This window comes from Hyperoodon ampullatus (assembly GCF_949752795.1).
Source record: "Hyperoodon ampullatus genome assembly, chromosome: 15".
Lineage (NCBI taxonomy): Eukaryota > Metazoa > Chordata > Mammalia > Artiodactyla > Ziphiidae > Hyperoodon > Hyperoodon ampullatus.
This window is the reverse complement of record NC_136928.1, coordinates 47414822-47440786: the sequence shown is the minus strand read 5'-3', so window position 1 is coordinate 47440786 and position 25965 is coordinate 47414822. Positions and strand designations below refer to the sequence as shown.

The 25965-nt window shown below is 38.5% G+C and overlaps 1 protein-coding gene across 37 annotated transcripts in view; it reads right to left on the bottom strand.

The window, feature by feature from the left end:
• The window catches only part of NRXN1 (neurexin 1), a gene marked incomplete at both ends in the record, with an annotated part of 1144386 nt that overhangs the window by 368520 nt on the left and 749901 nt on the right, over positions 1-25965 (bottom strand). The window lies entirely within an intron of this gene.

Here is a 25965-nt window from a genome sequence, read left to right as displayed (position 1 = left end):
AAAGTCTCTAAATAAATCCAAACTGACTTTTATTTGAAAAGAGCAAAGGTACTTGGTGTGTCCAGGAACTTTAAGTCACAGAAGCAATAAATTCTAGCACCCTGTTTCATCTAAACAAAGGGGCCTCCGAAGGACAGTTGGTATTTACAAGGACTGCAGAGCCTTGAGTAAGCATTTTCCCACCAGCCATGGAAGGTTCTAATGCACAGCATTACTGCTACACAGCCAGCTTATCAAACCTTAATAGTACTCTTTTAAATGCCTTACACCAGGGCTGCAGATAACTCACCCACAGCATGGCTCCTGGAAGCTACCCCAACTCTGTAGCTACCCTATGGCATACCATCTTTCAACATGAAATACCTAAATACTGGTTTCCTCATTTCAATCAAGGGTCAGTTAACTAACATCATGGGCCAAATCCCACCCCACCCCCATCTCCTTTTTTGTATTATCAGTAAATGAAGAATGTTTTTTACATTCGAAAATGATTGAAAAGAAGCCAAAGAAGAAGATTTTGTGAGACATGAAAACTATATAAAAGTGAAATTTCAGTGTCCATGAAGTTATATTGGAACACAGCCACACCCATTCACTTATATATTGCCTAAGGCTGTCTTTGCACTACAATTGCAGAGTAGTTGTGACAGAGACCTATGGCCCACAAGCTGAAAACATTTACTACCTGTGCCCTTTAGAGAAAAAGTTTGCCAACCCCTAACTTACAGCATTATCAGTCATTTTCATCCTTTAACAGGTTCTGCAATGTATTATTAGCAATTTAAAGGAGGGTTCCATGTCAGCCTCTTTACCTGAGGTCAGAACTGATCACTGCGTCACAGGCATGCCTGCTGCCCCCACTTGAGAAAAGCACCCAAGAATTCTGAGTGGGCTAACCAAGGATGAAGGTCTCAGAATGCTACCTTTAAAAAGTTCAGGACTGGGGCTTCCCTGGTGGCGCAGTGGTTGAGAGTCCGCCTGTCGATGCAGGGGACACGGGTTCGTGCCCAGGTCTGGGAAGATCCCACGTGCCGCGGAGTGGCTGGGCCCGTGAGCCATGGCCGCTGAGCCTGCGCGTCCGGAGCCTGTGCTCCGCAGCGGGAGAGGCCACAACAGTGAGAGGCCCACGTACCGCAAAAAAATAAATAAATAAAATAAAATTTAAAAAAAGTTCAGGACTGACTTAAGCAATGTGAAGCTTAAAAGTAATATGACAGATCTTTTTTCTCCACAAACAGTACCAGAACTTACAGATCAAAATGAGTGTTGTTCCCTTCCAAGGAAATGCTTTGAAATTTGTTGCAAAGAAGCTGCCGGTGCTCAAAACGTATCTGGAGTGCACCTTCGACGTTGCCTTCAGAACCTCTCTTTTGATTACCTTTTAAATAGTCTCAATGATGCCAAATTTTGATCCATTAAACTTGGAGTTGATTCATATTTTTAATCTTAAATCATCCAGAACTAGAGCCAGTGAATAAAAAAAAAGAAGCACATTGCCTGGAATAGAAGGGGGCCTTGAAAAACATTTGTGGAAGGAATTGAGCTGGTTCAATATAAAGTGAGCCTAATGCAACTTAAAGGAATGAAAACCAGCTGAAGACATACATGGACATCCATTATCTGCGCCCCCATGTGTACATATCCTAAGTCTTTCTGCTACACTCATTAGGTCTCAAATATTTCTGGCTTTCTGGGCTCCTGAAAGATTTTCTCCCTTTTCTACCCAACTCCTCCCATCCTTAAGCCTGCCTCATTGTCCAACTTTGTCTCCGCCTCTACTTGACATCTGGCTGCTCACTCTGGACTTCTGGAGTCATCTCTCTTCTCCACTACTCTAATCAGTTCCGATCAATATGCTTCCGCAGCTGTAAACAAAATTATATCAGAAATAGTCCTCAACCCAAAGTGCCTTCCACGTTCACAGACTTTCCTGAGGGAAGTGGCCATAAAGATTCCTTGCTTATAAGATGGCAACCCTGTCCATGAGAGGCACACACGCACCATACCACAGGCCAAGGCAGCCAGCCCTCCAGAGGGAAGAAACAAGGGAGGCAGGGATCTATGAAGCACCATGGAGCTCTCCATGGAGGAATCCCATCTGTTTGAAATCTCTGTGCTGAATCCAAGTAGAACTTCTCTTGGGGGAACAGGAGGCAGTGGTATAAGTAAAGGAAAAATGGAGGAAGGAGACACAGGAAATGGGAAGTCACCAGGAATAAGTATGATCATTCGAAAGAGAAATATACCCTCAAAAATCAGAGGGACAGGAAGATGAACCATTGGAAAAATGCCCTCTCAGGGGTAGAGGGAGATGGTAAAATGACCAGTTCACTAGATTCGCTATGATATTTCAAGTAGTATGACCATGCTCTAGTTCTTTATAATGTCTGGCTATGTAGCTACTAGGAAGGCTTCCTGTATTTTCTGACATTTCCACTTCTCACAGTAACCTAAGTGGATCTCTTCTTAGTAATCTGAAAAAAAATCTGTGTCCATAGAAATGTGACTTATTTCCTATGCATTTAATAACTAGGCTCTCATGGCTAGAGCAGAAAATTCTAAAACTGCTTTGAGTACCATCAGTATCTTTGTAGTAAGTGTATACTGTCTCAGGTAACTTCCTAAAAGATAACATTTATTTGGACCCTCTGAAAAGGTTTTCTAAAATGAGTTTCATGACTTTCTCGCTTCTTCCATTGAATGTGTCATTTTATGGAGTAACATAAGAGCAAAAGGATTAATTTACAACACCTTAGAGAGTGATAAGACAGTCTAAATTACCAACTAGATATCTGTACAGCAAATGTGACTTATCTCTAATCCTTATTTTCTAGGAAATGGTCAGTGTTTCCACTACATTTAGGTAAACAACAATAACAAGTGTATGTATTTACAATATCTGAAAAGAGTTACAACTGAAGCATGTTACAGATTTCTCTTGCACTGTTACATATTCTGTTATAAAAAATAAAAAGAAACTAAGAGACAGCAAATAGTCATTCATTCAATATGTAAATTAAGTAAGATTCACTATGTACTAAGAACCGAAGATAAGTTGGATAAGATTTTGTCCTTGTCCTCATGAAGCTCATGGTGAAGGAGAAAGATACCTAAATAGAAAACACAACAAAGCATCCAGGAGGGACACCTGCTGCAGCCCAGGGTGGGAAGGAGGCTGAGTTCAGGGGAACTTCCTACAGGAAAAGTGCTTGAGCTAAACCAAAAGGGTGAGTCATTTCCTGCCATGTCTGGGCAGTCTGATCTCTGTGGTTTGATAAGTAACATACATTAGGACCTCTTGACCGAAGGAGCATCAGCACTGATCAGTGCAAGGAAGACAATGGGACAGTGAATCTCTTTCATTTTCAAAGAGTCCCTGTACTAATATACAAATTCTCCCGGGAAGGTTTAGACCTCAAGTTTTTGCAGGTAAAACCTTATTCCTAGCAATTGATGGAGGAGAGGATAAAGAAACTCCAAAGAAAGAGGGAAGAAGAATGGTTTCCTAGGAGTTACTGCTTGGTCCAGCCCTGACTTTGGACTTGTAAGAATTTATACTGGACAAAATATATTAACTATTAAAATTATTCTGCCTGTGCTTATGCCTAGAAAAGGTAAATCATGCATATTTCTCACATTCCACATTCTGTGTTCCTGTTCCTGCTTCCCCGGCCCTAAACTTCACCCTACCCTCCACTGGGTACAATAGCATATGGTGTCAATTAATGTTAAGTTTGAATCTCATGATTTCTGCTAAACTTTGGATCAACACTACAAACCACACCATTAACTCACATGGTCATCTTCTAAATTCATGCTTTGATTATAAGGAGCAACAGAGTTTGGATAGGCCAGTAAAAATCCATCCCTACTCCTACGAAAGTGACTCAAAGTAAATGTTTTCATAACAGAGAATATTAGTCAATATTGCTTCTATATTCTATATTTTCTGTACCTAATATTAAGTGGAAAAAATCACAAAATAATGAGGAATAGTAAATGGTTGTTTAATATTACCATTTTGGGAAAAAATCTGTTTACAAATGCAATTGCATTGAATAGAAAAAAATGAGCAATAAAATAAATTTGATCTTGCATTCCAATATTGTTAAATTCAATTCTGTCCAACCTTTCACAAATGTAGGCTCTGAATTTTGTTTTATTTTGTCATTGCTTAATTTACCAAATTCCAAACAATCTTTTGGGAGATTTGCAGACTGACTTACTTCAAAAGGCAAACGGACAAAAATAACTTGAAATTTCAATATGTATGAAGATATACTCTGTAAAGAGTGAGCAAGTCAGCAGGCATAAGAGAATTTCTCACAAAACCGCAGTGCAGACCACTTCGCAAATAACTGAGCAAATCCTAAATTTTTATTGCACTGAAAGACAATTGGGAGAGAGGACAAACCACGATTTACTTGTAAATAGCTTCACTAGTTTATCAAAATAATTTCCCTGGAAGTCTCTTGAATAGAGCAGCACCTTAAATCTGTCTTAATTACCAGCACGTGCAAAACATAGAATGATTGCTTTACAAAAGCCATCAGTCTAGATGCTGCGACTAGGTGAATGTCCTCAGTGGGCACAGCATTTCCAGGCAGACTGTGTAGGAAAGACTCACTGTGACTCTATGAAGATGAATGGAATGCTTATTTGATATGCAATCATTTTAGATGAATTATAGATTGATTACATTTAATTATAGAACTACCATATTCATAAAGTATTCCAAGCCTTTGTCAGTCATCCATCTAGCTTTCTACACAAGGGAAGCCTGGGAGAGTAAGCAAAGGAAGAAAGTGCTTTAAAAGTTACTGACTTCATGCAATTGCCACAAGGGTTGTGCTTAAGGTCTTTGACGCTGAAGGACCATGGAAAAGACCTAAGTTGTCAGTTTGGCTATGAATACAGATTAGAACTAGTGTTCATTGGATACCTACAATTTTATCTTTCAATTCACAGAATTGCTCTATAAAATACATTTCATTGTCTCTATTTTACAGGCATGAGAACTAAAGCTCAACAAAATTATAGGTAATTTGTACAATGTAAATATGTGAAGGATCCAAGTTTACACCTAGGTGTGTCTTATTTCAAACTTTGCATTTTCTTTCCACTCTACCATGACACCTCACAATAGGTGCCTCAAATGTCAAAAATCAAGAGAAACACCTGGTGGTAATTTAACTAAGATACGATTAATTCCTGGGATAGCTAGACATACTATAATAGAATAACTTAAACTCTAAAGGGATAAACTCTAAACGGATAAACTATTGAATCAGGCAAGGGGGTGGGGTTTAATTTTTCCTTTCTGTATTCAGGAAAACCTCCCCAAAAGATAACAATTGCAAGTGGGTCTTAAAGGATGAGTAGGAGTTCAATGCAAAATTGGCGACCTGGGCAAAAGGTTAGAGGAAACCAAAACTAGGCACTTGGCACATTCAGGGAATCAATAGTTCAATGTGGCTAAAAGGTAATTTCCTCCATACTCTCCCCTCTTCTTGATTAGCACATCTCAGTTCTTTAGCCTTTCCTAATAAGCCTAATTTTATACTATTATTAGAATTAATAGAAAGAGGTGATTTTTAAGTGACAACTAATTCAATGGTGAAGTTGCCATATGTGCTAAAGTGCCAAGGAACTAAAATGAAGACTGTATCAAGGTCTTCTTTGATCTTTTTCCTTCTGGAGCCCAATGTCTTTACCACTGAAAATTAATTTTTTAAGGCACAGATTTTTCAGGAGGAAAGAATGGAATAGAATGGAATATGAATATAGTTAAATATTTGGACACTTATCATACTCTCTTCTTGATTTTCTTATTCTAAGCAACATTATCTACAGGCTAACACTACCCTACTATGCCTCAGTTTGATGCCCTACCTTTTTCTTGAACATTTCTTAGGGAAGCTCAGGGAAATCACCAGTACGAAAACCTAAAACTTGTGTGGAAACCCAGGCTAGTAATCAATATTCCTGATAGATTTTTGCAGTACCTTTCTAAATTTATGGAGTTCTTTTCAGACCAAGCTAAACCACCAAGGTAAAATGTCCACAGAACCTGAAAAAGATATTTCATCCACCACTTCTTTTCTCCCTAAGACAGATTCTACTCTCAACAAGCAAGTACCTTGAATGGTTCCTCAGACCTGGGCTTCTAAATTTTTTGCTAAGTATAGCATTTTAATAATTTTTACATAATCTATTTACAATGCCTTATGCTACAAGTAATCTTTGGAAAATAGATGTAGCTTAGTTGTCTGTTGATATATTCCTTGCCTCTTGAAAGACTCTTAAAACTGATTTTTTTGTTGGTGGGAATGTAAATTGATACAGCCACTATGGAAAACAGTATGGAGGTTCCTGAAAAAACTAAAAATAGAACTACCATACGACCCAGCAATCCCACTACTGGGCGTATACCCTGAGAAGACCATAATTCAAAAAGAGTCATGTACCACAATGTTCACTGCAGCTCTATTTACAATAGCCAGGACATGGAAGCAACCTAAGTGTCCATAGACAGATGAATGGATAAAGAAGATGTGGCACATACATACAATGGAACATTACTCATCCATAAAAAGAAATGAAACTGAGTTATTTGTAGTGAGGTGGATGGACCTGGAGTCTGTCATACAGAGTGAAGTAAGTCAGAAAGAGAAAAACAAATACCGTATGCTAACACATATATATGGAATCTAAAAAAAAAAATGGTTCTGAAGAACCTAGGGGCAGGATAGGAATAAAGACACAGACGTAGAGAATGGACTTGAGGACACGGGGAGGGGGAAGGTAAGATGGGACGAAGTGAGAGAGTGGCATGGACATATATACACTACCAAATGTAAAAGAGCTAGTGGGAAGCAGCCGCCATAGCACAGGGAGATCAGCTCGATGCTTTGTCACCATCTAGAGGGGTGGGAGAGGGAGGGGGAGGGGGAGAGGGAGATGCAAGAGGGAGGAGATATGGGGATATATGTATATGTATAGCTGATTTACTTTGTTACACAGCAGAAACTAACAGAACAATGTAAAGCAATTATACACCAATAAAGATGTTAAAAAAAATAAAAATTAAAAATAAATTTTTTTAAAGACAAGTTTATAAATTAAACCAAAAGTTATATATGCCTCCCACTATATTGCTGTTCTTATTGAATAAAATATATGTGAAGGTAAAAAAATAAATAAAACAAACAAAAAACTGATTTTTATGATTAAGTGGTTTCTCTGCTTCTAACCCCAGGATGCTCAAACTTCCCTTTTTTGAAATAACATTTATTTCAGATAATACATGCTCTCTATGGGTAGCCTGTCCACTTTTCAAATGTAATGATCCTGTCTTCTGTGGATATAAAAACTTCAAAAGATATTGGCATAATTCAGGAGAAAACACCATCCTTTTATTATGATCAAAATTGATCTGACCCCGAGCTAGCGCTTTGGGGAACTGGGCTAGGTAATCATGTAGACACTTTCAGGAAATGGCTTATTTATGGATTTTTTTCATGTATGAAAGATTTCACACTTCTGGCTTTATACAATTACATCCTCTCTTCCTTTCCAATATGTTTCTAAAGTAGGAAAGCTATATATGGCAGGAGGGTTGAATTTCTACATCAGCTAGAAATCTGTCATCTGCTAAACACTGGCTCTAATGATGATGTATTAAGAGTACATTTATTCCTTTTCTGCACCCAGTCCTCTCTAGCAGATTTTTACAGTTCTCATTTACCTAATAAGGTAATACTAAAGATGGTTTCAAACCCTGGTCATTGCCCAATGTTTAAAATAAATCTGGCTTCTAAATTTATTATTTGAAAAATACTTGTTTTTTCTGAAGAACTGGAATAGTTCATCCTCTTGGATAATAATAAGTAAGTCTGCATGTGTTTTTTCCACCACTTAGTCTCCACTTACTAGGCCATCATTATTCTATCACAATTTTAATAAATAAATCATACTGATTACATAGTATGAATAAAAAGCTCCATTTTAAAGGATGAGTTATTGTTTGAACTTGTTCTCTATTTTTAAAAAGTTGAAGGAAGAAATGTGATTAACCTGTACATCCATATAAAGCAATAAAAAAGAGTCCAAACAACTTGCTGATCTTCTTCGCTCCAATCCTTTTGAAATGGCTATGTTTTAAATAAAACCTATTTCCTTAGGCTAATAAACAATCTATAATCCATTAAGCCTTTATGAACAAATCTAAGGCTTCCAAAATTGTGCTTAGGGAAGACAGAGTCGAGTAATGGATTTGAAGAAATAGGAAGGTGATTAAAGAAGACCCAGGATCCAACTCCCATCACCATAATGGCTGTTAGAACAGAGCCTTCCAAATGGCCATTTGGGAAGTTTATATATTATCTAACCCGGAATATGAGAGAAGATACCAGGGAAGAAGGCAAGAAACAAAATTAATTTAGAAAGCATTTGGGATAGAGCAACAGAAAAAAATGAAAATCAGAGTAATTATTCTTTAAAGAATGAAGAGCTTTAATGGATATTTTAAGCTAAAGAGAAATCAGGGAAGTTAACAATATTAACAAAGAAACTGTTGGTTTTAAAGTTTAAAAAATGTCATTTTAAGATTGAAGGCTGGGTTAAATAAATTGGGTAAGATCATTCTGATCTTAATGATGCCAGAAATAACTTAGCTATAAACAATGAGTTGTACTTAGTTCATATGTCTGAAAAAAAAAGCAGAAGTACTTTTCTCCCATGTATTTGAGTGTACTATGGAAAATCAACACTACAATCCACCAGCTCTGGGTAGAAAAGCCATCTCTGTGCTGACTCTATGTGAGCTTATCTGTGGCAGAGACTGGGAATTGTCCTTCTAATAAACTTTCTCCTCTGCTTCCCTCGTACAGGTAATAGAACCTGGAGCTGGGCACATTTCCATGCAATATAAAGAAGGGATTTTCCAGTCTCCCCTGAAACTAAGTGCAGCCACTTAGTTTTAGTTAGTGTGGCTAAGTTCTGGCCAATAATAAGTGAGCAGAGTGATGAGGGTAACTTCCAAGTTCTGCCTGTAAAGGTGAATCTGGCCTTCTCCTTCCCTTCCTATAAGAATATCCACCCTGGACCAAGCAGAAGAGGACAACCCCTTAAAGTTACTGGAACCAAAAGACAAAATCCTGAAAATTCTGCAGAGAAGAGCCACCGTACTCAGATTTATTGCTCTGACTCTTATATGAGAGGTAAATAAACTTTGATTTTGTTTAAGCCATTTTTAATTTAGGCCTCTTTCTCCTGCAGCAGAACCTATACAAAAATAGTAAGCACACTGTAGCACTTACTATGTACCAGGCAGTATTCTAGGTGCTTTTAATATAGTAACTCACTAAATAATGCAATAATCTAAAAAGTAACCTATCATTATTTACAGGTGTAGAATTCAAACACAGAGAGGTCAAGTAAGTGGTAGATCCACGGTCTAATTCCAGGTAGTTTGGATTCCATACGCTTGGTCACTCCATTTAGCATAATACTATATACATTTACCAAATATTAAATTCCTATCTGTTTAATAAATTAAGAAGTGATCCATGTGTTTAAAACTGTTTAATTATATTTAGAAATCTCAACATGGATGGATTTGTTAACGCAATCGCTGATTTTCCTCTTCTACAAGGGAGAAATGATCACTTTATATCAGCGGTCCCCAACCTTTGTGGCACCAGGGACCGGTTTTGTGGAAGACACTTTTTCCACAGAACAGGAAGGGCAGGGTGGGGTTGGGGGAGGGGGGGTGGTTCAGGCGGTAATGCAAGCAATGGGGAGCAGCAGGGCCCGGTTCCTAACAGGCCGCAGACCGGTAGCAGACGGGTAGCGGCCCGCGGCCCGGGGGTTGGGGACCCCGGCTTTATATGGTCAGGAGGTTTCTATAGAACATTCTGCACTCTGCTGCCCTTCATGTAGCCAGTCCCTAGTACCTCTGCAATGACCCTGGCATATCAGCTATTGCTGAGTAAAGACATGACCCATCATTATAGGAGCACTAGAGACTTGAAAAAAGGCACAGATGCACAGCGCAAAGAATCAAGGTGAGGCATGTACATTACCTGTTTATTTTGTATTCTGTTACCATTGTGCTTATCAAGTGCCAGGGACAAAGTGGTTGGTGATAGTGGAAGAGGTATAAACATGAACGAGACATTCTTCCCCCTTCAAGGTATTCAAAATCCAGCCTCCTTCAAGTACAAGATTTTCCAAAGGTCTCTTTTGTGTCTTTCCCTTAATACAATAGGTCTTTTGAGTATGATTAATGCCAGAAAACTGTTTTCAGTGGAAAGGAGAAAATGGAATACTAACAAACATAATGAGATCTTTTTTTCTTTTTAATTTTTCTTTGCCCCCCAAAATGGTATCTGACATTTACGTGACAAAGAACAGAGCCCAGCTCTTTGAGATATTTTTCTTCTGTCTCCCAAATATCAAGAAATGAACCCGTAAGGATTCTTTTTGTAGAGATTCAGGTTTTTCAATGTTTCAATAATGAATAGCTACTTTGCCATAGATAAAGTTTCAGAAATGAACCAAAAGCTATAGGACTCTCTATATTCCTGAAATAATGAAGAATTTAACCAATTAATACATAAAGGGAGCAAATGATAATTGTAGAGTCAAGACACAATTTTGTCAACCATCTTTCTTGACAGTTATAGATTATAGAATCCACCAGGCCAAAACTCAAATGTCTTGAGTGACACTTACTTACTAAGACCAATTCTATTAAGGTGACTTCTATTCTCCATTTTCCAATTTGGAAAATGCATTGCAGTTGTGATTTGTAAACCTGGAAGTTGTGCTAACATCAACTTTAAGCTCTTATAGAAATGTGGTGTGTTTTAATAAATAGTCTCCCAGATTAATGGAATACTTTGTTTCTCACATGAGCACCCAGCACATGGCTAAATGTGTCTTTCATTATGCCAGTTTCAAAGAGAACACTCTCTTTTAGTGAAGATTATAGTCCTTACGATGTTTAGAAGTATCCCTACATTGTTTTTAATTTCATTTTAAAAGGGAAGGAGGGGGAGATGTAATAGTTCAGAATACTTGTTGCAAATTTGAGAAATAAATCTGCATTTGCTTACTTTTACAGTCTGCCAGATCATTCATCTATCTACCTATCACCTATCTATCCATCTATACAAAAATACATACATACATCATATTCACTTTTAATAGCTGAAAAATAAACTTTACTGAACTAGAGCCCAAAAGTAAAGTTTCTGGACTCAGCTTGTCTAGAATACTGCCTAATGGGTCAAAAAGTCTGGAAGTGCATTGCTATAAACTGATCTGCTTTAGATCTCACTGGAGTAAACACATTTTAAAACGTGGAGTCCAAAAAAAAAAAAAAAGAAAAAAATGTGGAGTCCACATTTTTCCCTCTAAGCATATATCATCCAAAGCATGTCCAATTTGTTCACAGCCATCTGCATCATTAATCAACAGTCTTTATGTTCATTCCACACTTAAATTTTCACATACCCACCCATGAACTGCATATGTACATTACAGTGTATAATTAGGGGAAGGAAGATTGTTACTTAGAATAATGAGTTTCTTGCAAAACTATGCCTATTAGTTTTCTCAATACCAAGAGAGTTTGGCTGGTATTGAATTGACACATTAATTGAAACTCATGAAAGGTTTACTAATCACATTTCAGGGTGGCCACATTTCTCTTCTTCAGCATTCTATTTATAATTTCTATATTCTTAAGTCATTATCATGCATTAATGATGATGTGTCGATCATACCTATGTACTTCCACAACTGGTTATCCCTCTGAACAACAGCACTTTAAAATCAAGCCCTAAACACTCTTTCTTGTAACTATTCTCTGTAAACTTCTCATGTGTATTTCAGTATAAGTAATGAAAGCTTTTGATAAGTAGACTATGCCACAAAAATTGGCATTTTTGTGACTAAGCCGAAGTTTACTGGAACATGCCTTGACTTCATTATTAAACTCACAAAACCAAGATCTACTCACCCCTAGATTCTTTTTCTTATATATTTAGGTAAAAAATAATACCACTTACATTGCAATACTTACTATCCTATGAAATATACTAGTTAAGTATATCCAGCATAATTATTATTTGGAAGCTTTCAACCTTCTCTCTGTATCTGCAAAATCTGATACTCCTATGCAAACCTCAGCAGAGTCTTATGTTGCAAACAAATTCATTAGGAATTGTAATATAGGAAGTCTTTGTCTATACAGACTCAGATAAAATAGCATTTTATGGATCCTAACAGTAATGTAAACATACATAACTTATCCCAATTAGCCGAAAGTCTTGACATGCAAGATTACAGCCATAGATCTATTAGGATGCAGCAGAAATGATATGCATATTGAGAAGGCTGGTTACCTTCATCATGATCATGGAAACTGAAAAAAATGTGTTCCCCTGATGTCTGTCTTACACAAAATCCTTTTTCTGACCTGGTGATACACTGAAATAAATTGTCAACCAAACCCTGGAAAGACAAACCCAAAATGTACCCAGAGCTCTGCAGTAAGTAAATTTTCAACAGAATAAAATAGGGATCAAGGACAATGTCATTTATTAAATAAACTACAAAGGCTGAAAGGGCTAAAGATTTTCTAGTAAAAATTTTAAAAAGATTTTCAGCTTTAAGTAAAAGCTGAAAATATTCCAAAGATCTAGGAAAACATAAGTAGTAGTAGCAATAAACTATAGATCTATGTAGTAGATACTCCTCCTATATGCAATGAGTCAAAAGTCCCCAGGAGCCAACTAAAGCCACTTTCAGCATTGGTGTTCAGGGACTTCTTCGCTCTTTGCAGCTGGGTAAGATACAAAAAAAAATGCCCCTCCTTTCTACTTGAACCCCAGAGGAAAGCAATTTTACAGAGCCGTAGAAGCAGATCTTATTAAAGTCTGTTTTCTGTACCTCTCTAAATTTCTCTCCCTTTATTATCAATGTGTTGTGTTCTGAAGAATGGGTTCTAAGTGAGCTTTATGAAATGTGAAGTACTTATGAATGTTCAATGCATGCTAAATACATATTCATCCCCCATTAATATAAAGGTATTTGTAGATCCAATTGTATTTAGAGTTTAACTCAGTACAATTAAATTTTATCCACATTACCACCAGCCAAAACAAAACTGTTTTAATTATGATTTTAAAGACTCAAAGGATTGATTCTTTTTAACAAACTGAAGTAAGTCACAGAGATATCAACCTTTAAATAATGTTCTTCCTGTAAGGTTTAACCCAGAAGGAAAGTTAAAACAGATGTGAGGGCTTCCCTCGTGGCGCAGTGGTTGAGAGTCCACCTGCCGATGCAGGGGACACGGGTTCGTGCCCCGGTCCGGGAGGATCCCAAAAGCCGCGGAGCGGCTGGGCCCATGAGCCATGGCCGCTGAGCCTGCGCGTCCGGAGCCTGTGCTCCGCACCGCAGCGGGAGAGGCCACAACGGTGAGAGGCCCGCGTAACGCAAAAAAAAAACCCAAAAAAACAAAAAACCAAGAACTCAATGTATAAATGTCTATTAAATATCCAAGGCCCTAAAAATCAAATAGCAATCAAATTTTGTAACCTTAATTTTAATCTGTTCCTGTAATTCCAGTGATAATCCAATAGCTAGATTTAAAATTCAACAATGAACACATAACAAAGAAAAATGTTATTTGTTAAACTTAGGATTCAAGTCACAATTTCAGGCCAATTGATTCATAATATTTTAAATCTTAATATCAAGTAACCAATGCCAAAAACCTTTGTTACCACACAGATTCATTTCAAATAACAAGCTGATATGCCAATGTTGGGCTGCACCCCACAGGCCTACAAGGCCTGCACTTGCCCAGCTTTAAGACGGAAGAAAGAGCCCGGAGTCAGTAACAGAAACATCAATGGTTTCATGGATGGGGGGAGCTTACACGTCTGAAGCAAGGTCCTGAAGCAACACCCCATTGTGTGCGTGCAGCGGACAGCGTGCCGCACACTGCGGCAGTCTTCGCTCTGGCTCCGGGGGGAAGGGAAGATTCCTAGTATAGGCGAACTGATGTCAGGTAGGCTCATTAGTTACCAGGGAAACCAGTTGAGAGGCACGCCCCTCACTGCCCCTTTGATAATAACAATCACCAGCTGGGGCCTGGGGGAAGTATGTAGGAAGGTCAGTCATGTGAGTAGAGTGCCGGTGAAGCAGGCACTGGTCCAGCAGGGGATGTACGGAGAGCAAGAGAACAGCCATATTGAGTGGCCTGACCATACGGCCAATAAGCATGGGTCACACATTTATGAAAAGTTCTACTTGCGGCTTGTTTTTCTCAATACTATTACCAAAGTTCATGCTTTGCAAAATCTGAACTGCTTTGTTGCAAGAAACACAAGACAAAGAGTTTTCCCCCAAACTGGAGTCCCCAGTAATCCCTTCCTTGCGAGTTGCAAAGAAGGGAGAGACTATCTACCAATTTCCTGTCCCTCTGTGCAAGAATGGGCTTTTAGAAATAACTTTTCCTTCTTTCATGGTCATATTGACCCTGCCCTGATTTTTCTTGGATGAATTGGCCCCCACCTGTTGCCTCATGGTTGTTTATTTAAAATGAGACAGGAGAAAAGCGCTGACAACCTAAGACTTGTTGACTAGTTAAGAATGATTGGTATTTTAATCCTCAAACCTAATACCAAACAAAAAGAAGCCTCTAGACTTATCTTACAAGATAATTAAATTAATCACTAAATAACTAGACTCATCTATTGAGACTGTAAAGGACTGAAAGTGGGACACCTTTAAAAAAAATTCCTTGGTACAAATTAAGAGCCAAACATGACTGAATTCATTGAGTAGTCCGAGGCTGTTCTTTAAATTGCTGTGCTATTGAAGTTTTGCTAATAAAATAGATGACATCTGACTGATTAAAGCAATATTCACACTGATTATTTCAGAATGGTAGCACCTGTGACTCCTAAGAAAACAACTGTCTCTTTAAAAGCCAGCCTGAAGCAGGCACTCAGGTGTGCACACAGAGCTTTTTGTCTTTAGACCTGGCAAACACTCAGCTCAAAAATAATTTTGTCATTCAGAGGAGAAGTTATTTTATGGATAAAAGATTATGAATTTCACAGCTGACTTGAGATCTACTCAAGCCAACAACATTGGTTTCTACTTTGCAAGAAGGATTTGTTCTGTCAATGCAGATTTCTAAGTAAGTACTTTTCTCTTTCAAAGGCCAAGTCAGATTTCAAAGAAATATTTACATTTTTTAATACAAATGAAGCCACTGATCAGCTCAAGTTCAAAACTGATGCACTCTTTGTGCCCCTCCTCCTACGCTTCAGTTAAAATGGAAAGAGACTGGGTTTCTAACTTTTAATACTGAGATTTTTTAGTACAATCAAAATGCAGAAGCGCTGGCTTAGATGGAGTACTAAACTGAAGAAAGAAGTAAGGGCTGAAGTGGCTTTTTGTTGTTATATGTGTTATTGTATGTCTTTTTAATAATCAGTTCTTTAGCTTCCTGAAAAATACATAACAATACTGATGCCATATATTAGAAATATATATATGAAAAAACTGAGGTACTGTCTACTCTAATTGGTGCATTTATTTTCTTCCTTTTATTTGGTTTCTGGTTTCTCATTCTTATATGTTTTGAAAGCTTAAGGATATGTCAGATTAGGCAAAGATCAAGAAGCTTAACTTTTTGATTGGGGGCGTCCACTAGTTGTGAACACCTCTAAAGCCTGAAAGGCAACTTAATTAGTCACTAAGTGGAGAGAGCCTATTTAACAACAGGCCCTAATTGGCATTACTCCTGGTCACCTGAGTAGAACATAGAAAGGTTGCAAATGAACCGGCAATAGATTTAATTGCTCATTCTGAATATTTGTAAAAGTCTGAGACTTTGCCTCAAACCCAGTTTAGACTCTAAACAATTTCATTTTTTATTATAATTGGTGATCAGGCTCAATATACTGAAAATGTGTTTATGTAAAGACACCACCATACAACTAATTTCCTGATTCCTGTTTTACTTACAAATGCCTCCATTATGACTTTAAATCATGATCCATTGAAATGACTAATGACTTCCAATGCTTCTTCATATCCTTTCTCTGAATATAAAAAGGGATCTCTCTGATAAGAAAATCATTAGCTGGATCAGATGATCCAAGGTTCTTTCCCATCTACAGATTTATTATTTGATGCTTTTTTTTAAAATGAAGACTGTTGACTACAATTTGGTTATACTAATTACACTCAGTTATTATTTGGAACTCAATAAAAATACAGCATGTAAAACAAGATATTCTTATGAGTCCATATTGAAAAGTACTCAAACATCAACATCTTTGAAACTGTACTATACAGCTTTTTACTGAGCCACAGACTTTTCTCTCTAAATCGGTGGACAGTCAGGAGTTCTGGCTCCCAGGGCCAACTCTGCCACTAAACTGTGAAGGCCTCAGTCTTCTTCATCTGTAACATCAGCGTTTGGACATCCTTCTTCCCTTCAGTGTGTCTGGGAGCTGTTTTAGAATGTAACCCCAATGCAATTTGTGAGGGGAGGGCTTCCCTGGTGGCGCCGTGGTTGGGGCTCTGCCTGCCGATGCAGGGGACACGGGTTCATGCCCCGGTCCGGGAGGATCTCACATGCCGCGGAAAGGCTGGGCCCATGAGCCGTGGCCGCTGAGCCTGCACGTCTGGAGCCTGTGCTCCTCAACGGGAGAGGCCACAACAGCGAGAGGCCTGCGTACCGCAAAAAAGAAAACACAAAAAAACAAAAAAAACAATTTGTGAGGGGAAAAAATCTTTCCTCCTACATGTGATAAATCTCCGTCTGTGACAAATTCATCTTCGCATATATGAAATTCTGGCCTCATTTCCTCTGGCAGACCCCATGGTGACACTTTTTTAGTTATGCACAAAATCAGGCCAAATTGTCACCCAGGAAAGGCAGAGAGGCGACACACTCCCAGCCTGCATGTCTAGCCTAATTTTCTTGTTCCCTTTGATGCCACTACGGGAGCCTTACCAGCTGCCTCTCTGAAAACAATTACTAATTGCACTTGCTCAAATTAGCCCTTCCTCAAAAGTCCCCTCCAAGATCACACTACAGTGCTGACCTGATATCCTGGGGAGAGTAACTCAAAACCTTCCCTATCTTTCCCCTTCCAAACAGGTTCCTGCAAAGAGACTCATGGGTAAAACCACGTCTGATTCTTGGAATGAGCCTCTTTTCAGGGCTAAGAGCCTGAGGGCTCCATCTAAATAAAATAAAGTTTGTCATGTTGTCAGTGCTGGATGACATATATGCACTAATAGAGGAAAAAAATCCCCAAACCATTTGCCTTTGCAAGATAGCATTTTGTGAGTTCTAGCACAACACTAGGCATATAGCAAGAACTTAATAAACACTTGTGCTTGCTGAATAATAATTTGGCAAAAGATTCACCTTCTTAAAAGGGTTTTTACTTAAGCTAGCATCTATCCCAACTACAGTCCCTGTTTTTTTAAGTTTAATCCATCTGTCATTAACATATGGGTGGGTCTGCCCTGCAGGATATAACCCTGTCTACTGCTTCTCCAAGAAAAAAATACATTAGAACCCTGAAGCCTGTGTGTACACTTAAGAGCTCTCTTTGGCCCTTTAATGCAAAGTTCCTAATTTTCGAGATATACTGGCTACAGCTGTGGATAAATTCAGGCCTGAGCTCTGTGAGTAGATTTCATTCCTTGGCGGAGCAGGATTAAGGATCAATAAGTGTAAATCTGATCAGCTACGTACTAGAACAAGTTATTTAACCTCTCTAGGCCCCAGTTTCCTCATCTATAAAGTGGAGAAAATGTAGGTACCTCACTCATAGAGTTATTGTGTGGCTTAAGTGAAATACATGTAAATTCACAGAGTTATCATGAGGCTTAAATTAAGTAACATGTAAAATATTGAGCATCGGAGCAAGAAGGTAGAAAGTATTCAATGAAATTTTGCAGTTATTACAATTATTATTGTTATTATTATGTAGAAGAAGGCTTTATATTAAAATGGATTCTTCTATTTTTTGAAAGTCAGTGTGAAGCACAGACCTTCACCCTCACAGAAATAACATTGCTCTACAAATGTCAGCTCCCACTTACCATAACCTCTCTGGCTGCAGCTCCTGTTGATATGTTCTCAGATCATATTTTAAAGAATTCTATTTACAGAGCAGTGGGAATCATCTCTCATTTAGTGCAGTCTGAGATAATGAGAGATTTACTAAATACACTGCTTTTATATACTGCAGTTTCCATGTCCATAGCCTTGGGTTTTAGGCCATAAGAATTAATGGAGGTAGAAACACGGAAGGTAAAAGAGAGAAAAATAATCTCTCCCTTAGTTTTATTTATAAATATTTATCAAATTTAACTGTAATGATAATGGTACATTTTTCTCAGGGCCGTAAACTCTGCATAACATGTCCTCTGATGTATTTAGGATATTAAATGGAAATTCCATATCTAGCCATCATGCTATTAAATTTGATGGAGAAATAAATTTTTTACTCTCATTGAAGCCTCCTGTTTTTCAAACCTGAGAAGAAATCCTGGTTTGTCTTTAGATTATTACTCCTGACTGTTCCAAAAATAGCTTAAGATTTACCCTTAACCTCCAGTCTTAGATATAGCTCTGGAAAGGAATTTTACCTTCTCTTCCGATACTGTTTTAGCATAGCATGAAACTAAGCCTTCCTCAGTTGCCTTCAAGTATTAAAAGCCTGGAATAAGATATCAGTCAAGTCAAAAGACAGCAGATTGATTTACTACCAACAGGATCAGGACTCAACCTCTTTTGTCACCTTTTGTCAGGAAGGCTAAGAGTTTTTGGTTGCTAGTTATTTAGTGGTTTGGGGACAGTGTTTGCTTTGTTTTTGGTTGTTGTTGCTTTGCTTCTCATATGATCTAGTTCCTTGCTATTCAAAGTGTGGTTCCAGGACTGGTAGCAGCATCAGCATCACCTGGGAGCTTGGAGGAATGCAGAATCTCAGGCCCTACTCCAGACCGACAGAGAGATTCTGCATTTTAACAAGACGTCCTGATGTGCTGATGTCTCCATGTGCTTTGATGTCTGAGGGCCTAAAAATCAGTCAGTCTCAATGGTGAGGGTTATTTTCCACCCCCCTCCTCACCCATGGTCTAGCTAAATCAAACAAGGAATTAAGAATTTCTTCAACTGGTTGTGAAATTTTGACCGTGGTGATGAATGATTGATAAGGTGCTGTCCACCTTCCAGGCCATCTGAGTCATGGTTCATCAAGCCTCTTTCATGGCATTTTTCTTGCCATCTATTACAGTTATTTTCAAAACTGTCATATCTCCTAAGTACCATGAAAACTCCTAGTGCACAGAAAACTGCCTAGTGCTCTCAGCCTTAAGCAGAATAATGTTTTAATAAATATTTATTATTTAATCGAAATGATATATTAGATTTCAAGGTCAGCCCACAAGTATTTATTCCATGCTAACTGTAGCTAAAATACAGTTTCAATGCCTCTGGCTCCATGCTAGGGTCTCAGGGGCAGGGAGGAGATGCAGTGCTGGAGAAAGGAGACAGGGCCTTTCCTGTTGGTGCTGGGCTGCGCCCCCCCGAGGCAACAGTCCAGCTCACCAGCCTGCCCACGGATGATCCTGACCAAGACTGTTACTGCCCCCTGCCTTCACTTCTTGGATAACCTAAATGCCCACTTGGAACGGTTGGCCCTGCAGTGGGGAGAACGAATTTCTAGGCTCTTTAACTCCCAGCACATATTCAGAGCAAACTAAAATTGCAACGCTGGAAAAGGAGAAAAAATAACCAACTGCCACTCAATATATTGCACTCAGAATGAGGCTCTGAAAGAAGCAATGATCCTTTGTGTCCAAGGCTGCCCAATTTGAGCGCTGCATCCTGTATTCCCTGAAATGATATTCTGTTTCTATTTGGATTCCAGGCCGCTAAAATAGAGTCCTCCTCAGGCAAATGTACAAGAATACAGCATACTCTGTCCTCAAATGACTCTCCCTACAGAATGATCCATCAATTTGAATATTACTTCAAAAATTAAACCTGCAACAAAGATTAATCAATGTGATACTTTACGAATTATTAGAAAACATATCCAAATTTAATCTATAAACTACATTCGGATGTCATGGTGCCTTTCATGGGAAAAATAAGCTAAGGAGAGTAATGCTGTTTACCCCTCTATTAAACAGGACATTATATAACACATGCTTACAAAAGTGTCAGGGTTATCTCATCTATTCTTTAAAACAAAACTATTTTCAAAGATTGCTTAATCAAATCACAGTGTAGTTCCATCATGCTCAATTTAACAAATTATCTAAAAAAAAAACCCACATGCATTATGGAAGATCAAACGCTTCCACATAATGACTTACCAAAAGGTAATTTTGGAGAGTCTTTATTTACAAGCTAAGAATGTTGATTTGAATATTTAGATGTAGGCACTGTAGCAGACAGGAATCTATTTATGGAGTGTAAGTTTTAGTTCCCAGAGGGCTCTTCAACCCCCATGAAACCAAGAATGAAGAAGTCCTCCACTGACAATCTGAGCCTGGATGGATCATACCAGCTGACCAGGTGTGCCCTCCCCTCATCACCACACTGGAGGTAGCCAGAGTTTATGACGTCATTCACAGTGTCGCTTATGAAGAATTAAAAATTTGAGAGAAAAAGATAGCGATGGTGAAGAAAATAAAATAAGAGGAAATTTCTTCTCAGTGCACAAAATTTACTTTTGAATTTTCGAAAATATTTTTCATTATAGAAAGAAGTGCCAAACAAATTATAATTTGGAATGCGAAAACATTTGGAATGCAAAAACATCCAAATGCTTACATGATATGGATTACAGTGTCGTGTCTTCAAATCTATAGAAATAAAGAGTAGTTGCCAGAGGAACATTTGCCTCTATGTCTTGAAATATAAAAACGTATATCTCCAATGTTATTTATTCCCAGACCCAGAAGTAGTGAATAAGTGTGTTTATATCTGTGCCCCAAGATACAAATGGAAACTCTTTTGGAAAAGGAGAGTCATACTACAAAAGTCAAATGGAAATGCAGAAAATCTATAAACAACCACCGAACGAACTCAACATTGAAAAGACTGACAATGCTGAGTGTAGACAAAATATTGTGGGAATGTAAATCTGTAGAGCCACTGTGGGAGATAGTTTGACATCATCTACTAAAGTTGCAGAAATACATACCCTGTGGTTCAATATTCCACATTCCACTCCTGCCTTATACTAAATAGAAATGTGTGTAAATGTGCACCAAGAGAAATGAGCATGGATCTTCAGAGACCAAACCAGAGAAAACACAAATGTCCATCCATAAGAAATTAGATAAATGCATTTTCTCATATTTAGAAAAGAAAATACTATGCAGTAATTTTTAAAAATGAACTCTAGTTATATACAAGAATATGTATGAATCTCGCAAATGCAAAATAGCATAAAAGAGAGGCAGAAAGAATATATACTGTATGATCCATTTATGTAAATTTTAATTATCTGTAAAACTAAACTTTAGGGAGAGAAGTGAAAAGAGTAGTTAACTTCAGGATGAGGAGCTGGGAAATGACTGATCTGCGGCACGAGGACAGGTTCTGGGGTCTGACTTGATCCACACATGTGATGTTTGCACAGGTGTTTATTTTGTGATGATTTACTTCATACATTTATGTTCAGTTCATTTTTATGTATGTTTGGTTATATTTCACATAGTAAAGAAGCCAAATAGAAAGCAGAATATCTAAAATGCTATAGTAACCAAAATCATTGTCTATATAGACTGATACCTAAACACCTTCTGGTGACAAAGATGACTCACATGGGACTGTTATCCATTATTTGCATGTAACAACCCACATTGTCCTGTGGAATCCACCAACTCAAGAGGACCCTAGAGTTATCTTTACTGCTATGTCATTATGGTTTTTAAATGATGTGCAACCACTGTTCTTTGTATCTTGAATTATAACAACTAATAAACAATTACGTTATATAAAAAGTGGAGGACAGCTGCATTCTTTTAAAAAATCAAGATTTCTTTCACTATTATTTGAATTCCAGGGCAGGGAAACTGCTTGGTGTATTTGAATTGGCCTTCCACCTACATCTATGGCTGCTTATTGCCAAAAAACTCAGGAGCATCCTAAATATATAAATAAACACAAATATAAATAAAAATAAATACCTAGGCACTTGGAGAAGGAAAACTATTGAGGAATCAAGTCACATTGGTTTAACTGTGAGAGGCTGGGGGTAGTTAGGGAATGGGAGTGAGCAGGAGGGAAGGCAAAAAGAACAGAATATAGTTAAGTGTCATCATGGCCTTGATTAATAGATGCTGATGCATTAATTCTTTATTAGTAGTATTAATCACTACATAAATTCACTTTTATCTGAGTTTGACCCAATTCATCCATTGATGCAATTTCACTTGCTTGGCAATTTTTCCCTGGACAAGGCTCTTAATAAGTTTACCCTGTGCCAGTCCAACCAAATTCTGAGATTTCTCCTTTATTCCTAGTTCACAGGAGGAGCACGGATATTCAGAGGCATGATCTCAGATTTTACCTCGAGCAAGGGGGTGTGCTATTAGAAGTTGAGCAAAGATATGCAGGGTTGGAGGGCAGTCATAGTATAGACGGGGAAAAAAAGGAAAAGAGGATGGTGCAGGCACAGATGACATGGGCAAAATAGTCGTATGTCAATGAGACAGCTGTTTGTTCTCTGTTTTGTTTTTGTTTTTTTGCCGTATGCGGGCCTCTCACTGTTGTGGCCTCTCCCGCTGCGGAGCACAGGCTCCGGATGCACAGGCTCAGCGGCCATGGCTCATGGGCCTAGCCACTCCGCGGCATGTGGCATCTTCCCGGACCTGGGAACGAACCCATGTCCCCTGCATCGGCAGGCAGACTCTCAACCACTGCGCCACCAGGGAAGCCCCTGTTTTTGTTTTTTTAATCTTGGAAAATTTTGCAGTTTTTATGCATGGTCACAGAAGCATGATCTAAATACTTAATCTAGCTATTTTTGACAGTGATTTTGACAGTGCATTTACATTTTCAATGCATTTGATATTTTCCCCTCTGACAGTGCAGGTTATTCTTATGTGTATATGTACACATATATGTGTGTATTCTTATGTGTATACACCCAAAATTCCCATAACTGGCTCCCGCCCTGCACACAAGATGAAACTGAGGTATGGCATAGGAGATCTCTTCTGAATTTTCTCAGAAGAGAATTTACAACACTGACCTCCTTTCACTTCCTCTCATACAGTCACTAGAAGATGACTGTATCATATTCACCCATAAGGTGAGACAAATAAATCTATTACAGTTTCAGCTACCTTGTTCATCATGAACTAAAAACAAAGAAACAAACAAAATGATGAAAAAATAAACCACCCTCTACCACTTGGCTAAAGCATTTTTAGATTTTGACAGTGATTCTCAAACTTTATTGTGCATCAGTACTACAGAGGCAATTTGTGAAAGCATGCCAGAGAAGTCTGATGGAGTTCTCCGGGCTCCCCTGAGAGTCACTGCCTGCAATGGATTGAATGTTTGTGTTCGCCCTAAATTCATAAGTTGAAATTCTAACCCCCAAAGTGATGGTATTAGGAGGTGGGGCCTTTAGGAGATAATTAGGTCGTGAGGGTGGAGCCCTTGTGAATGAGATTAGTCCCTCATGAAAGGGACATCAGAGAGCTCCCCTTCCCTCTTTCTACCATGTGAGAGCACATGAGAGGTCAGCACCCTGCAACCCGTAAGAGGGTTCTCACCAGACATCAAATTTGCTGGCACCTTGATTGTGGACTCCCCAGACTCCAGAACTGTGAGAAAGAAATGTTTGTGATTTAAGCCACCAGGTCTACAGAATTTGTATTACAGCAGCCCTAACTGACTAAGACAATGCCTTAGGCAGAAAAGATTTAAACATTGATAGCTGAGGACACTGGTCATATATATTAAGAGATAAATAGAAGTATAAGATAACATTATATAAAGTTATAAATGTTACAAAAAATAAGTTCGGGGGCTTCCCTGGTGGCGCAGTGGTTGAGAGTCCACCTGCCGATGCAGAGAACGCGGGTTCGTGCCCGGGTCCGGGAAGATCCCACATGCCGCGGAGCGGCTGGGCCCGTGAGCCATGGCCGCTGAGCCTGTGCATCCGGAGCCTGTGCTCCGCAACAGGAGAGGCCGCGGCGGTGAGAGGCCCACGTACCACAAAAAATAAATAAATACATACATACATAAATAAATAAATAAATAAATAAATAAATAAATAAATTCGTTCGGAAGAAAGTGAGATTTCTACTGAATGATATTTTTTTCTGACAAAGTGAGCTTGAGCTGAGCTATGAAAATGTAGTATAAATTCCAACATATCAAGAATTATTGCATCAGTGTCTTTAATCAAGGCCAGGATGGTGAATAACCATATTTTGCTCTTTTTGCCTTCTATTCTGCTCACTCCCACTTCCCAAGTTCCCACCCTAAGCTCTAACAACTATACTATTATAACTTGGTTCCTCAAGGCCACTGATACTCCTGGGATGAGTATTTATTTATACCATTAGGATGCTCATGACTTTTTTGGCAATCAGGAACCACAAAAATAGGAGGAAGGCCAGGCCAAATACCCCTTCAAACAGTCCTCTTACCTTGGAAGCTGTGGGTCCTGAGGGCATTTGCTTGATAATCTGCTCTGTGGGTGCCAGCAAGCTTTAGTCCCTTCATGTGGTGATGGGTTAGGTATGAGCAGAGGAAATCTAAGCAGGCATCAAAATGCACAGCAGGAATTATATACTTAAGCAGATACAAAGCTCTCATAGATGTATGCCACTACTTAGCTGAGGTCATGAACAACATCTCAGTATAAGAGTAGCCAGGCCAATTAAACAAAAGTGTAAGTGATTGGTATCAGCTCCTTCCTTCTGTGGAAGACATCATGTCTGCAGGGATATGTAATGTCTTCAGGGAAGAGAAAGGATGAAGAAAAGGTAACTGAGGATACTGAAGAGATATGTCTCACACTTCAGTGATTTTCACCTTCCACTTGGCAGGTGAAAGCACAGCAAAGAGACTTTGCCTGGCAGCTGTCATGTGGAGCTCTATTCTAAATGTTTTATACACGAGCATATAAGCACAGAACATAGGGACCTTGTCAATCCAACGGTATATAAGGTAGTTTAATCAATATAATTATTGACAAAAATAATTCCTACACAGTTGTTTACATGCATAACTTGCGTATCTGGAAGCCCTGAAGAGAAAAAAAATGTGCATTTTCATGCTCAAGATGAAAGTTTCAGAATAGGTACATTCTGGATATAGAAGAGTTCTTATCCAGAGACTTCAGTCTTTGACGGTAGAAACTAGTCTTCACCTGAATACTAAAGAATGCTAAGAAATGCTAGTTTCTGCAGACATTTTTCCTGTTTCAAAAAGATAAACTTCACTTTCATCTATTTCCTGTATGGGCTCAGCACAGTTTTGTTAGGAAGAAAATAAATAAATAAAAGGAGAGGGTCCTGTCGCTTTAAAAATGAAAACAAAACGAAAAATAACTCTCTGAAAAGCTTCTAGAAAATACTTCACCCCTCCTTTCCCTTTCCTCCTCAGTTCAATCAAAAGCAACTCACCACAACTACAGTGAGCAGGTGCCGCCTTCTCATTTTTCATCCCTCATAAGGTCAGAAGAGTTCTAGTTCCTCAGTCAGAGAAAAAAATTCATTCCATATAGTTATATGTGCATTGAAATCAATGATGTTCTGAATCTATTGTTTCAGCATGCCATTGTTTTTCAGAGAAAAAGAGTGGTTTAGGAGTGTTGAAGTGCCAGTGAAAACATAGGATAGTTTCTCTGTAACCATAAGAGAGTTAGA